Source organism: Nerophis ophidion, linkage group LG12 (assembly GCF_033978795.1).
Source record: "Nerophis ophidion isolate RoL-2023_Sa linkage group LG12, RoL_Noph_v1.0, whole genome shotgun sequence".
Lineage (NCBI taxonomy): Eukaryota > Metazoa > Chordata > Actinopteri > Syngnathiformes > Syngnathidae > Nerophis > Nerophis ophidion.
Window position 1 is genome coordinate 14,754,718 of NC_084622.1, and position 15,042 is coordinate 14,769,759.

The 15,042-nt window shown below is 37.9% G+C and overlaps 1 protein-coding gene across 3 annotated transcripts in view; it reads right to left on the minus strand.

Moving 5' to 3' along the window:
• Positions 1 to 12,175, minus strand: part of si:dkey-82f1.1 (DENN domain-containing protein 2A) — a 120,794-nt gene extending 108,619 nt beyond the window's left edge. For 2 of the 3 annotated variants that reach the window (XM_061916868.1, XM_061916869.1), the window contains exons 1-3: positions 12,035 to 12,175; positions 11,489 to 11,621; positions 7,169 to 7,283 (exon numbers count right to left, since the gene is read on the minus strand). The gene's annotated coding sequence lies outside the window, so the exon portion shown is untranslated. Of the gene's footprint in view, positions 1 to 7,168; positions 7,284 to 11,488; positions 11,622 to 11,928 lie in introns of all 3 variants that reach the window. The other variant, XM_061916870.1, reaches the window with a different exon arrangement.
• Between the last annotated feature and the right edge of the window lie 2,867 nt (positions 12,176 to 15,042).

Consider the following 15,042-nt stretch of genomic DNA (forward strand, 5'->3'; position numbering starts at 1 on the left):
TTGTATATGTGTAAATAAATGAACACTGAAATTCAAGTATTTCTCTTATTTAGTGGTTCGTGTTGTGGTTTGTGCAGCCCTTTGAGACACAAGTGATTTAGGGCTATATAAGTAAACATTGATTGATTGATTGATTGATTGATTTATTTATCTATTTATATATATATATATATCAATCAATCAATCAATGTTTACTTATATAGCCCTAAATCACTAGTGTCTCAAAGGGCTGCACAAACCACCACGACATCCTCGGTAGGCCCACATAAGGGCAAGGAAAACTCACACCCAGTGGGACATCGGTGACAATAATGACCCAGTGGGACGTCTGTGACAATGATGACTATGAGAACCTTAGAGAGGACGAAAGCAATGGATGTCGAGCGGGTCTAACATGATACTGTGAAAGTTCGGCGGATATATATATATATATATATATATATATATATATATATATATATATATATATATATATATATATATATATATATATATATATATATATATATATCCGCCGAACTATATATATATATGTATATATATATATATGTATATATGTATATATATATATATATATATATATATATGTATATATGTATATATATATATATATATATATATATATATACATATATATATATATATGTATATATATATATATATATATATATATATATATGTATGAAATACTTGACTTGGTAAATTCTAGCTGTAAATATACTCCTCCCCTCCTAACCACGCCCCCAACCGAGCTCCTAGATAGTACAGTTGACAGAGAAGACTGCAGAGCCCTGATGAACATTTCATGGCCTGAATATTAACCAAGATTAACCAAATTAACCAAAGAAAAGGGGTAGGATTAAATAAGATCTGCTTCTTCCTACTCCTTTTCGACCATGTTGAAAAGAGAAACTGGAAATTGTGATGTATCATCTTGTATGCTTGCATGTTCGAAATAAAAATCAAACTCAGACTCAAGTATCAGCTATATTGTTTTTACAAGTGCTAACACACACAAGCAGTTTTTAGCGGCGCCATCATCTCAGAGCGCTAACCATCTTGTGCTGCTTTTATCGCCCTAATGCCTCTCACTTTGATAGTAGAAGGATGTGGCTGTAATCCGAAAAGTTGGTCAACTTTAACAGCCAATTTAGACCCAGAGATGGCGAGAAGGAGACGAAAAGAAGCTTGGTTCCACCCCTTTTTTGTTCTTTGCAAGATTTGAAAGTCACTCTTTATCTAAAGGAGAATACCGTATTTCCTTGAATTGCCGCCGGGTATATAGTATGCGCCTGCCTAGAATTACTGCCGGGTCAAACTCGTTTCGTAAAATAATTAGCGCATGCTTAGCATTACCGCCGGCTCAGGATTAACGCCGGGTCAACCTCGTTTCGCAAAATATGATTTTTATTAGCGCATGTTTAGAATTTCCGCCGGGTCAAACACGTCACGTCACGAGTGACACTTCACCTGTCATCATTTTCAAAATGGAGGAGGCTGATTTCAATAATTTGAAATCGCACAAAGGGAAGAAGATTAAGAACTATTCAGTAGAATTTAAGGTCCAAGCTATTGAATATGCTACAAAGAACAGTAAGCAGCTATGTTTTATTAATACACCATAGCTGCGTGTGTCAAATATGAGTCATTAAATGACTCCTGCCTCCTGGTGGTAGAGGGCGCTAGTGATCCTTCTTGCGACTACTCGGCTGCAGAAGAAGTGACAACAAGCAGCAAGAGTGAGCAGCGATCGTTAATTTTTTCCTCTCGCTTGCACTTTTAACATGGAGGATTACATATCTAAAATAAAACAGTTTCATAAACTGGACTTTCAATCGAAGCAGGAGGTAATAAAGGAAGATCTCCATCGAAACTGAAGAAAGATAAGGAAGACTTCTATAAACAAGTTATCGATGCTTTTGATCAAAAGGAGCTTCGCATGGACTTCATTTATAAGTAAAGGTAAGACCACAATAAAGTTTTTTTTTTATTAAATGTGCTTTTCTTGATGGTATCCTTACACCACACTCAAATTTATAAGCGCAGGACTAAATTTACCGCATGCCTTTGGTAAACGTCGGAGTGAGAAGAGGTTTTAAATTAATTAGCGCCCCGGCAGCAATTCAAGGAAATACGGTATATGAACAACCTGACAGTTAGCATCCCAGCGAGAGTAAACATTGTACAGTAAGTGATGTTTGATTATTTGTATTGTCTCTCATAAAGTCTGCACTGAGTGATAATCAGAGATGTAGTTTAAAAAAAAAAAAAAGCAAAAGTTGTGATGCGTTTGTGTAATTAATGCACCGCGGATGCTTAAAATGACCAAATTCGTAAATAATACATTTTATATTATACATGTTAAATCATGTATATAAAACAACTTTGAACGAGAGGCAAAATAGCCCAAAAAGTGCAATTGCCCTTTAAATATATATGATTCATTTTTGAACTAAAATGCACATATTACGTTTGCGCCAGTTTTCGTATTACATCTTGGTTATCACATGTCCTAAGAGTGCACGAAACAAACTAGTCCCTTTGCCTGCGTATCAATCCACAGAATTAAGTACCCAAACAAAGAATCCCACTTTGCTAAAGAAGGTGAGAAAAGTACGCTCATTGCCATCTTTACCAGCAAGCTTTCAAAGAAGGTCAAAGTCATTCCATCCATCATGTATTTGTCACGCCCATGAGTTCAGGTTTTGTGTTGGTCATGTTTGTTTTTGTGACAATCGGTTCCTATGTTAGTACTTCCTTTAGTTTCACCTAATGTCACGCCTCTGTCCTCAGCCCTAACACCTGTTGTTAATTATCATAGCTATTATTTAAGCCACAGTTACCAGGTAGTTGGCCTGGCAACTTTCCTATTACACAACTCCATTCATGCCAAGCCATGCTGTTTCCCTCTTGCTCATGCCAAGTAAGTTTTTGGTTTTGTTATGTCACAGTTGTTTAGTTTTGTTCTTGTATAGAGTCATTCCATTGTGCTAGTTTTGTTTTTGGTGGTCAAGTTTGTTCTCCGCCATTGTGCGCGCCATTTGTCTGCCTTTTTTTAGTTGTGGTGTTTAATAAATAATATGTACTCACATTCACGTCTGGCTCGTGCCAATTTTCCTTTGCATCGAAGAAACAATCCACGTCCAAGTCCATGTTTGACATTATATGTATTTTGCATTATTCCTGCATGTAAAACTGTAATCATTATCTACTAAAGTGTATTGTTTCTCAATATTTTTGGACGTCTGGAATGAATCAATTGGATTTTTATTTTTTCTTAGGAGGAACATTGATTTAGGGCTTTTGGAATGAATGATTAAACAAACAGAGCTACAGCAGATATTGGAATTATTTGTTTCTTGCGTGTTTGTAGGACTTGCGCCGGGTTCTTGCCAACTTTCCTAGTCCTCTCTCTGATGAGTGGCTTCATGGAAAGCAACACCAGAAGGAACCTGACTGACAACTTTTGTAAAATAGTTTCCAAATTCTGCCGAGCAACAATTGGCCACAATGTGTGCACAAATCAAACTCAGCTTGCTTGCTAGCTAGCTAAAAAAAGTTTCAAAGCTCTCCACTATTTGGAGGATCCAGTCTACATGGTGTCCACTTTCAGGGACAGACACCTTTTTACAGAGGAGCATTTAGACATTGGGAACTTTCCTGCTTGTGTCACCCATTCCTTTATGTATCACCCTAAAGGCCTACTGAAACCCACTACTACAGACCACGCATTCTGATAGTTTATATATCAATGATAAAATATTAACATTGCAACACATGCCAATACGGCCAGGTTAGTTTACTAAGTTGCAATTTTAAATTTTGCGCCAAACTATCCCGCTGAAACGTCGCGGTATGATGACGCGTGCGCGTGACGTCACGCATTGTAGAGGACATTTTGTTCCAGCACCGACCCCAGCTATAAGTCGTCTGTTTTCATCGCATAAATCCACAGTATTCCGGACATCTGTGTTGCTGAATCTTTTGCAATTTGTTCGATGATTAATGGAGACGTCAAAGAAGAAAGCTGTAGGTGGGAAGCGGTGTATTGCGGCCGCCTTTAACAACACAAACACAGCCGGTGTTTCTTTGTTTACATTCCCGAAAAATGACGGTGAAGCCTGTTTTGGCTGTTGAACAAGTATGCCTTGGGCCGGCACTCAGATAGCATAGTATTAAAGCGGACGCAACGACATGGTCGAGAGGACGTTTAGGGCATTGCCAACACGGCACGCCCTCAATATTGTTGTCCAGGTGAAAATCTGAGAATGTTATCCTGGGGAGATTTCTGGGAGAGGCACTGAAATCCGGAAAACCGCCCTGAAAAATGGGGGTGGGGGTCGGCAAGTATGCAGCTGAGCCACATCAGAGTGATCCAAGAGTCACATGCGGCTCCGGAGCCGCGGGTTGCCGACCCCTGATCTACAGAGATACAAAGAATTGCTATTGCAACTTCCAGTAGACACATGTGGAAGAACTGTTTCTTTCATTCAAAAATTCCAGGTTAATTTGTATACGTAGCAAACTAATCCCGCGGGCCGGATAAAACCTGTTTGCGGGCCGTACGTTTGACACCTCATGTCTTATTTTGTCCACCAAACTTTTAACGTTGTGCATGAATGCACACAGGTGAGTTTTGTTGATGTTATCAGACATATTTGGTCAGTGCATGACTGCAAGCTAATCGATGCTAAAATGCTATTTAGGCTAGCTATATGTACATATTGCATCATTGTGCCTCATTTGTAGCTATATTTGAGCTCTTTTAGTTTCCTTTAAAGGCCTACTGAAATTAGATGTTTTTATTTAAACAAGGATAGTAGGTCCATTCTATGTGTCATACTTGATCATTTCGCGATATTGCCATATTTTTGCTGAAAGGGTTTAGTAGAGAACATTGACGATAAAGTTTGCAACTTTTGGTCATAAATAAAAAAGCCTTGCCTGCACCGGAAGTAGCAGACGATGTGCGCGTGACGTCACGGGTTGTGGAGCTCCTCACATCTGAACATTGTTGACAATCATGGCCACCAGCAGCGAGAGCGATTCGGACTGAGAAAGCGACGATTTCCCCAGTAATTTGAGCGAGGATGAAAGATTCGTGGATGAGGAAAGTGAGAGTGAAGGACTAAAAGAAGAAGAAAAAAAACTAGACGGCAGAGCAATTCAGATGGTATTAGACAAATTTACTAGGATAATTCTGGAAAATCCCTTATCTGCTTATTGTGTTACTAGTGTTTTAGTGAGATCATATGGTTGTACCTGTACAACCTGAAAGTCGGAGGGGTGTGGCCACGGGTGTGGTGAACGCCAGTGTCTCCGAAGGAAGCCAGTCTTCCCGACGAGGCGATGGCAGCCGATGCTTCCTCCACGGTGGAAGCATCCGACGGTCGGGGGCGGCCGGTGGGAGGAGGCAAGAGAGTCCGCAGCTGCCTCTTTGACAGGTGCAGGAGGAACGACGCAAGCTCTCCGCTCATGTCTACGGTAAGAGCCGACTTATTACCACCATTTTCTCACCAAAACCTGCCGGTTGACACTTGGTAGGGAACCATGTTCGCTTGACCGCTCTGTTCCATAGTAAAGCTTCACCGTCATCTTTCGGGAATGTAAACAAGGAAACACCGGCTGTGTTTGTGTTGTTAAAGGCGGCCGCAATACACCGCTTCTCACCTACATCTTTCTTCTTTGATGTCTCCATTATTAATAGAACAAATTGCTAAAGATTCAGTAACACAGACGTCCATAATACTGTGGAATTATGCGATGAAAAGAGACGACTTATAGCTGTGAACGGTGCTGGACCAGAATATCCCCTACAATGCGTGACGTCACGCGCACGCGTCATCATACCGCTGTCAGAGTTAGTTTGTGACGAACCCCAAGATGCAGAGACGGAGGCAGGCATTGAACAGGAAAACATGATTTAATTAAAATATTAGAACAAGAACCAACAAAAGGGTACTAACACAAAGCGCGCACGGGGCGGATAACAAGCTAAGGGAGTTAGCATGGGAGCTAGAAAACAAAAAGGAACTTAGCATGGAAGCTAGCAAGAACCGAGCAGGAAACAGAAGTTGTACATGTAATATGAAAAACAAACTTGGAAGCAGGGAACAAAAAGCAGTTAGCTAAAAACCGCAATCAAACATAGCTTACTGCAACGCTGCATAGACAAGACAAGATACAACACGACAGGTAGCAACGACAAGAGCGACATCAGCATGACAATAAACCAGCTCTCGACTTGAGGAGAAAAGTGAAGTGAAGTGAATTATATTTATATAGCGCTTTTCTCTAGTGACTCAAAGCGCTTCACATAGTGAAACCCAATATCTAAGTTACATTTAAACCAGTGTGGGTGGCACTGGGAGCAGGTGGGTAAAGTGTCTTGCCCGAGGACACAACGGCAGTGACTAGGATGGCGGAAGCGGGAATCGAACCGGCAACCCTCAAGTTGCTGGCACAGCCACTCTACCAACCGAGCTATGCCGCCCCGACAAAACAGGTTCAAATAAAATCGGGCTGATTGACACCAGGTGTGGCCAGGTGCCAATCAGCCGCAGCTAAGGGAAAACAGCGCACAGGGGGAAAAAACAGGAAATAAGAACGCTGACAGGAACTAAAAACAGAAAATACTAAACACACGGAGGAAAAACTAAAACACAAACAAACTGTCAGTGGCAAGCCTGATTTAAAATTGCAATTTCGTAAACTAAACCGGCCGTATTGGCATGTGTTGCAATGTTAATATTTCATCATTGATATATAAACTATCAGACTGCGTGGTCAGTAGTAGTGGGTTCCAGTAGGCCTTTAAGTCCTCATAATTCAATTTATATCTCATGACACACTTTATGTAATATGGCTTATATTTTTTTGAGGCTCCAGACGGATTTTTGTATTTTTGGTCAAATATGGCTCCATTGTCCCTGATCTCGGACAATGGAATTGAATGAGGTTTTATTCGGTTTTCAGGTTAATGGGCCAACCCAGTCACATAAATAAGACATCTTAATAAAATGTTGATGTCATCACCTTAGTAAAAGCTATTCGGCTGACCTCTGAGCTGAAAACCCAGACCCTGCCTTTGAAAAAAAAAATCCTGTTGTGTCCATCAATAGCTGTGGTGGGAACTGGGGGAGTAACATCTGTTTGGCGTTTTTCCCACCTTATTGTCTTGATGGTGTCCTCCAACAAGCCAACAGCTGGGATTCAGGGAGTGAATGTGGCAGCAAACCCACTGTCAGTCCAGGGGAACATGCTTGCTCCGGGTTCCACAGCTCCTGTGAAGGTAAGGAACACAACATGTGGGATGGGCCTCCTCGGTTCCTTTCTTTAATGCCCCAGACTGAGTGTGCACTGCTGCTTGAATAATGTCATATTAGCTCAGGAAAAACGTGGTGCCCGCGGGCACTAAGTAGCCCGTAAGGACCAGATGAGTCGCCCGCTGGCCTGTTCTAAAAAAAGCTCAAAAAGCAGCACTTACCAGTGAGCTGCCTCTTTTTTTTTAAATTCTATTTATTTACTAGCAAGCTGGTCTCGCTTTGCTCGACATTTTTAATTTGAAGAGAGACAAAATGCAAATAGAATTTGAAAATCCAAGAAAATATTTTAAAGACTTGGTCTTCACTTGTTTAAATAAATTCATTTATTTTTTTACTTAGCTTCTTATAACCTTCAAAAAGACAATTTTAGAGAAAAATACAACCTTAAAAATGATTTTAGGATTTTTAAACACAAATACCTTTTTACCTTTTAAATTCCTTCCTTTTCTTTCCTGACAATTTAAATCGATGTTCGAGTCAATTTATTATTTTTATTGTAAAGAATAATAAATTATTTTTTAAATTTAATTCTTCATTTTAGCTTCTGTTTTTTTGACAAAGAATATTTGTGAAATATTTCATCAAACTTATTATGATTAAAATAAAAAATATATATATTCTGGCAAATCTAGAAAATCTGTAGAATCAAATTTAAATCTTATTTCAAAATGGATTTTAACCTATTTAAAACATGTCTTCAAAATTCTAAAATTAATCTTAATCAGGAAAAATGACTAATGATGTTCCATGAATTCTTTTTATAATTTTTTCAAAAAGATTTGAATTAGCTAGTTTTTCTCTTCATTTTTTTCGGTTGAATTTTTGAATTTTAAGAAGTTGAAATTGAAGATAAACTATGTTTCATTTTTTTCGTGTCTTCTCCTCTTTTAAACCGTCCAATTAAGTGTTTTTTTTTCATAATTTATTCTCTACAAAAATACCTTCCGTAAAATGAAAAAAAAATGAACGACGGAAAGACAGACAGAAATACCCATTTTTTAAAATATATATTGATTTATTTATTAAAGGTAAATTGAGCAAATTGGCTATTTCTGGCAATTTATTTAAGCGTGTATCAAACTGGTAGCCCTTCGCATTAATCAGTACCCAAGAAGTAGCTCTTGGTTTAGAAAAAGGTTGGTGACCCCTGACTTAGACTGACCATACGTCCTCTTTTCCCCGGACATGTCCTCTTTGGCGGGACTGTCCGGGGTGGGTGTCCGGGCGGGGTTTCTTAAATGCCTCAAATGTCCGGCGTTTTGTGTCAAGGTTGCGTGTATTTTCAATGTACCTACAGGGTTAAGAGGAGTTCAAATCAAAACAAATTGTGAAGCTGTGCGCACGCAGCAACATTCGTGAGGGAGGGGCAGAGATAAAAGAGCGAGAGACGGAGGTAGTTATTTTAGTGTTAATCAAGGCATTCTTGGTCAACAGCCATACATGTCACAATAAGGGTGGCCATATAAACATTTTTAACACTGTTAAGCACCACACTGTGAACCCACACCAAACAAGAATGACAAACATATTTCGGAAGAACATCCGCACCATAACACAACATAAACACAACAGAACCAATACCCATATACCCCCCCAAATGGCAAAATTGATAGTATTGCAAAAATTCAAAAAAATAATTTAAAAAATTGGAATGAGGTGAAATCTAATGAGAAAAAGTGGTAATGTTGACACAAAGCTGCCATGCAGGCAGTTTTTTTTTTCATTTTGTCTTTATTTTCTTTTTTTCCATTGCTCCAAAAAAATAAAAAAGGACAAAAAAAATATATGTCATAATGAATTATTACTTAAAAATGATCACTTTAAAATGTTTATGTGGAAAAAATATTGCATATGTTGTGTGGTTGCCATGTAAAAACATGAAAGTTTCGTCAAAAGAGCATAAAACAAACAAAATAATAGTTCAAACTTAAAATCGACAGATATATCAGAAATTGATCTTGAAATTTAAGTGTTAAAAGTTAAAATACAACTAATAAAAATGTATCACTTTATGAGTGGGGAACCTTTCGGATCTCAAATATATTTAGTAGAATTTTATTAACTTTTCACTGTGATTACTCAAAAATATTACCTAATTAAAATCAATGGTGTCCTGCATTATTGATCTTTGAGGGCTTTAATTGCTAAATAAAGGAACTCTCCTGAAGGAATCAATAAAGTACTATCTATTTATCTATCTAAATAATGCATATTTTAGTTTTGCTATAAAAATCAAAGTTGTCTTGTTGGCAAAAAACCTTATTTGTTTTACTTTATATCAACCTCAAGTTGATATAGAGATTTACTGCAAGCATTAAATAAAAAATAACAATAATAATTTGACTTATTTTTAACATTTTAGTGACTGAGACCCTCTATGCTCCCCAGGAGCCCTAAGGGTTAAAAATGGCATGCTTAAATTTTTCCGTGTGCGGTCCTCTGTGGAAAAAGTTTGGACACCCCTGATGACATGTAACATCCATCCATCCATTTTCTCCCGCGTAAAAGTAAAGACATTTGTTGGGAACATTTCTCCCAAAGAAAATGAATAACCTGACTTCCCAACATGGCCGCCATAGCCTACTGACCTGCACATAATAAAATGTATCCAGTTCTTGTCCTTTTAAAGACATACCGTATTTCCTTGAATTGCGCTAATTGATTTAAAACCTCTTCTCACTCCTGCGCTTACCAAAGGCATGCGGTAAAGGTAAGCATGCGCTAATTATTTTCAAACGTCTTCTCACTCCGGCACTTACCAAAGGCATGCAGCAAAAATATGAGTCTGATGTAAGGATACCATCTTGAAAAGCACATTTAATTAAAAAAACATTATTATGGTCTAACCTTTACTTATAAATGAAGTCCATGCCAGCTCCTTCTGATCAAAAGCATCGATAACTTGTTAATAGAAGTCTTCCTTATCTTTCTTCAGTTTTAAAAGTCTCTCTGTCTCGATGGAGATCTTCCTTTATCACCTCCTGCTTTGATTGAAAGTCCAGTTTAGAAAACTGCTATCAGTTAGCTCGGCTCCTCACGTGTAGTGCGGGCGACGACATAATTAACCTCGGACAACTCCCCCTCCCGTTCTGCTCCGTGGGTGATCTCCTTATCCCTCCGCTGCCACCATGAAGTGTTATAGTATAAATAATAAACTGGGTATTTAGGACTGGAACATGCTTTATTTCAGCCCGGTTGTTCACATATCCAGCATAGGAGTGTTACATCCTAAAAGGTCCGTCGTGCACCCCCCTCGTCATATCAGTCCCAGCACATATAATGTCACTCATTGTCACTTCTTCTGCAGCCGAGTTGTCGCAAGAAGGATCACTAGCGCCCTCTACCACCAGGAGGCGGGAGTCATTTAATGACTCATATTTGACACACGCAGCTACGGTATATTAATAAAACATTTTTGCATACTAGTATTCAATAGCTTGGACTTTAAATCCTACTGAATAGCTCTTAATCTTCTTCCCTTTATGCGATTTCAAACGATTGAAATCAGCCTTCTCCAATTTGAAAATGATGACAGGTGAAGTGTCACTCGTGACGTCACGAGTTTGACCCAGTGGTAATACTAAGCATGCGCTAATTATTTTGCGAAGCGAGTTTGACCTGGCAGTAATTCAAGGCAGGCGCATACTATATGTCTGGCGGTAATTCAAGGAAATACGGTATATCATTTAGACGTGTTTCATGTCTAATCCAACTTGAAGTGGTTTTGGTGACTATTCATTTTTATGGTACTAAATGAAAGACATGTTCAAAGTCCTAAGTGGTGGACTACTCCTCCACTTGTTGATGGAAAAGGGTAAATGGGGTTGATAGACAAATGCATCAAGATGCACATTCAAGTGATGCTTTGCAATGTTTTTTTTTCCTGTCTTTGACTTAGACTTAGACTTCCTTTTTAGTGTCATTCAAATTTAAACTTTACAGTCCAAAAAAGAACGAAATCTCGTTGCATTAGCTCTTGGTAGTGCAGGATAAAAAAGCAACAAGGTGCAGATAGAAAAATAGATTACTTTACGGATAAATATATTGCACTTTTTCCTATGCATCCAGGTTTATGGATGTATGTTATATTGTCTTTTTTATTCTAGCGAGTTCTAGCGAGTTGAAGGGATAATTTATAATTATGATGCGTTCAAGAGTCTTACGGCCTGAGAGAAGAAGCTGTTACAGAACCTGGAGGTTCTGCTTTGGAACCTTTTCCTAGAGTCCTTGGTGGAGGTGGGGGGAGTCTTTGCAGATTTTCTGAGCCCTGGTCAGGCGGCGGCTTTTTGCGATCTCCTGTCCAATGTTTATGTAAAAAAACAACACACAGGTACATCATGTTTGAGCAATCACAACTGACAAATACACTGCATAAAACATAAAAAAAGCATTTGTCAGTCATTGTGGCATGTGCTCACACTTTTTTTTTTTTTTTGCAAACATTTTTATCTGGGTCTAACAAGGCTAGAAATGTAAATACACTATGCACAAAAAAGTCGGTCAGTCAGTCCATGTTTGGATTGACCACTAAGACACTTCCTGTTTTCGCTTTTAATTCCTTATTCGGTTATAGTCGAAAATTCAAAAGATGAGTTTAAATTACGTGTAAAATGTCGTCATCTGTCGGGCGGTTGTCGGCACTGCACGATATTCAACAGTTTACTGTGAACAAAAAGTTATTCAATTAAAACTTATTTGTATTGATTTACCTTTGAGGGTAAGTTTGTTGTCGTGGTATGGGTTGGGACGATCAGACGGTTTGTACAAGCAATGTGTTTATTCCGACCAGCTCTCAGTGTCGCATGGGATTCAATGTGTCACAACCACAAGCGTCGTAACGTAACTTCCGGTCGGGGACATCCTGTTTGCTATTTCAGAATAAAGGCATAACCGACAGCGCCACATTTATAACCTTCCATAATGGCGGATTATTTGTATTGGTTTACATTTGAGACGAAGTAAATGAACCCATTCATTCATTCATTCATTCATTCATTCAAGTTTATAACTGTTAATAATGGCTAATTATATTGACTTGCCTTTGGGAGGAAGTTTGTAACCTACCATAAAGGCGCATGCGTCGTCACCTCACGCTCTAACACTTGAGGGAGCTCACGCCAAATTTCTTCTCATTACAAAAACCTTCCCCCTATCTACTTCCGGGGTCATGATTAATACAGACGTTTTGTTAACGCTATATTATAAAAATATAACGCTATATTATACAAATACAGACGTTTTGTTAACACTAAAATACAAAATAAATAATTTACAAACACAAGCTATGGGATGACATAAGAGGAAACGTGACCCAGGAAGTAAATGAGTCATCCCATAGCTTGTGTTTGTAAATTGTTTTTTATTTTTTTTTATAATATAGCGTTAACAAAACGTCTGTATTTTTATAATATAGCGTTATATTTTTATAATATAGTGTTATATTTTTATAATATAGCGTTAACAAAACGTCTGTATTAATCATGAGCCCGGAAGTAAATGGGGGGCGGGTCTCTGTAGGGGGGAAGAAATTTGGCGTGACAGTGCCTGCGGGCACCAGGTCGCCCGAAGGACCAGATGAGTTGCCCGCTGGCCTGTTCTAAAAATAGCTCAAATAGCAGCACTTACCAGTGAGCTGCCTCGACATTTTTAATTGTAAGAGAAAAAACTCAAATAGAATTTGAAAATCCAAGAAAATATTTTAAAGACTTGGTCTTCACTTGTTTAAATAAATTGATTTCTTTTTTTTACTTTGCTTCTTATAACTTTCAGAAAGACAATTTTAGAGGAAAAAAATACAACCTTACAAATGATTTTAGGATTTTTAAACACATGTACCTTTTTACCTTTTAAATTCCTTCCTCTTCTTTCCTGACAATTTAAATGAATGTTCAAGTTTTTTTTATTATTGTAAGGAATAATAAATAAATTTTAATTTAATTCTTCATTTTAGCTTCTGTTTTTTCGATGAAGAATATTTGTGAAATATTTCTTCAAACTTATTAGGATTAAAATACAAAATATTATTCTGGCAAATCTAGAAAATCTGTGTAATCAAATTTAAATCTTATTTCAAAGTCTTTTGAATTTCTTTTAAAAATTTTGTTCTGGAAAATCTAGAAAAAATAATGGATTTGTCTTTGTTAGAACTATAGCTTGGTCCAATTTGTTATATATTCTAACAAAGTGCAGATTGGATTTTAACCTATTTAAAACATGTCATCAAAATTCTAAAATTAATCTTAATCAGGAAAAATTACTAATGATGTTCCATAAATAGTTTTTTTTTTTTTTTTCAAAAAGATTCAAATTTACTAGTTTTTCTCTTCTTCTTTTTGGTTGAATTTTGAATTTTTTTTTCCTGTTTTCTCCTCTTTTAAACCGTTCAATTAAATGTTTTTTTCATCATTTATTCTCTACAAAAAACCTTTCGCTAAAGGAAAAAAAATATACGACGGAATGACAGACAGAAATACCAATTTTTTTGTATAGATTTATTTATTAAAGGTAAATTGAGCAAATTGGCTATTTCTGGCAGTTTTTTTAAGTGTGTATCAAACTGGTTGCCCTTCGCATTAATCAGTACCCAAGAAATAGCTCTTGCTTTCAAAAAGGTTGGTGACCCCTGATATAAATACTGCATATTTCAGTTTTGCTATAAAAAACAAAGTTGTCTTTGACAGATAAGGCATAAAACCTTATTTGTTTTACTTTATATCAACCTCAAGTTGGTATAGAGATTTACTGTAAGAATTAAATAAAAAGTAATAAAAATAATTTGACTTATTTTTAACATTTTAGTGACTTAGACCCTCTATGCTCCCCAGGAGCCCTAAGGATTATAAAAAAAAAATCCATATATTTTGTTATGGTTTAAAAATGAAAAATATCAAAATGGCCCCCGCATGCTTAAATTTTTCTGTGTGCGGCCCTCTGTGGAAAAAGTTTGGACATATCTGCTTTAATGCAGTGTTTTTCAACCACTGTGCCGCGGCACAGTAGTGTGCTGTGAGATATTATCTCATTTCACCTAATTGGGTTAAAAATATTTTTTTCTAACCAGTAATTACATTCCGCAAATGTGCCGTTGTTGAGTGTCTGTGCTGTCTAGAGCTTGGCAGCGTAACCATGTAATCTTCCATATCAGGTAGTTAATTGCTTTATAGATGTTTGTCATGATCACAATATGCAGACAACAGCGGGTGGCAGTGTGCAGGTAAAAAGGTGTTTAATGCTTAAACCTAAAATAAAAAGAAGGCGTGTGCCGCTAAGAAAAGGGTATGCTAAACGGAACTAAAACTGAATTGGCTGCAAAGTGAACAAAAACAGAATGCTGGACGACAGCAAAGACTTACTGCGTGTGGAGCGGACAGCGTCCACAAAGTACATCCGAACATGACATGACAATCAACAAAGTCCCCACAAAGAAGGATAGCGACAACTCAAATAGTCTTGATCGGTCAAAGGTGCACGGAATAGCCCTCAAGGAAGACAGGAAACTTCTACAGGAAGTTGTGGAGGGGGTCCGGTCCGATGACCATGGATGAAGTACTGGCCGTCCAGAGTCGAGACCCAGGATGGACCGCTCGTCGGGACCCAGGATGGACCGCTCGCCTGTGTATCGGTTGGGGACATCTCTACGCTGCTGATCCGCCTCCGCTTGGGATGGTTTCCTGTGGACGGGACTCTCGCTGCTGTCTTGGATCCGCTTTGAACTGAG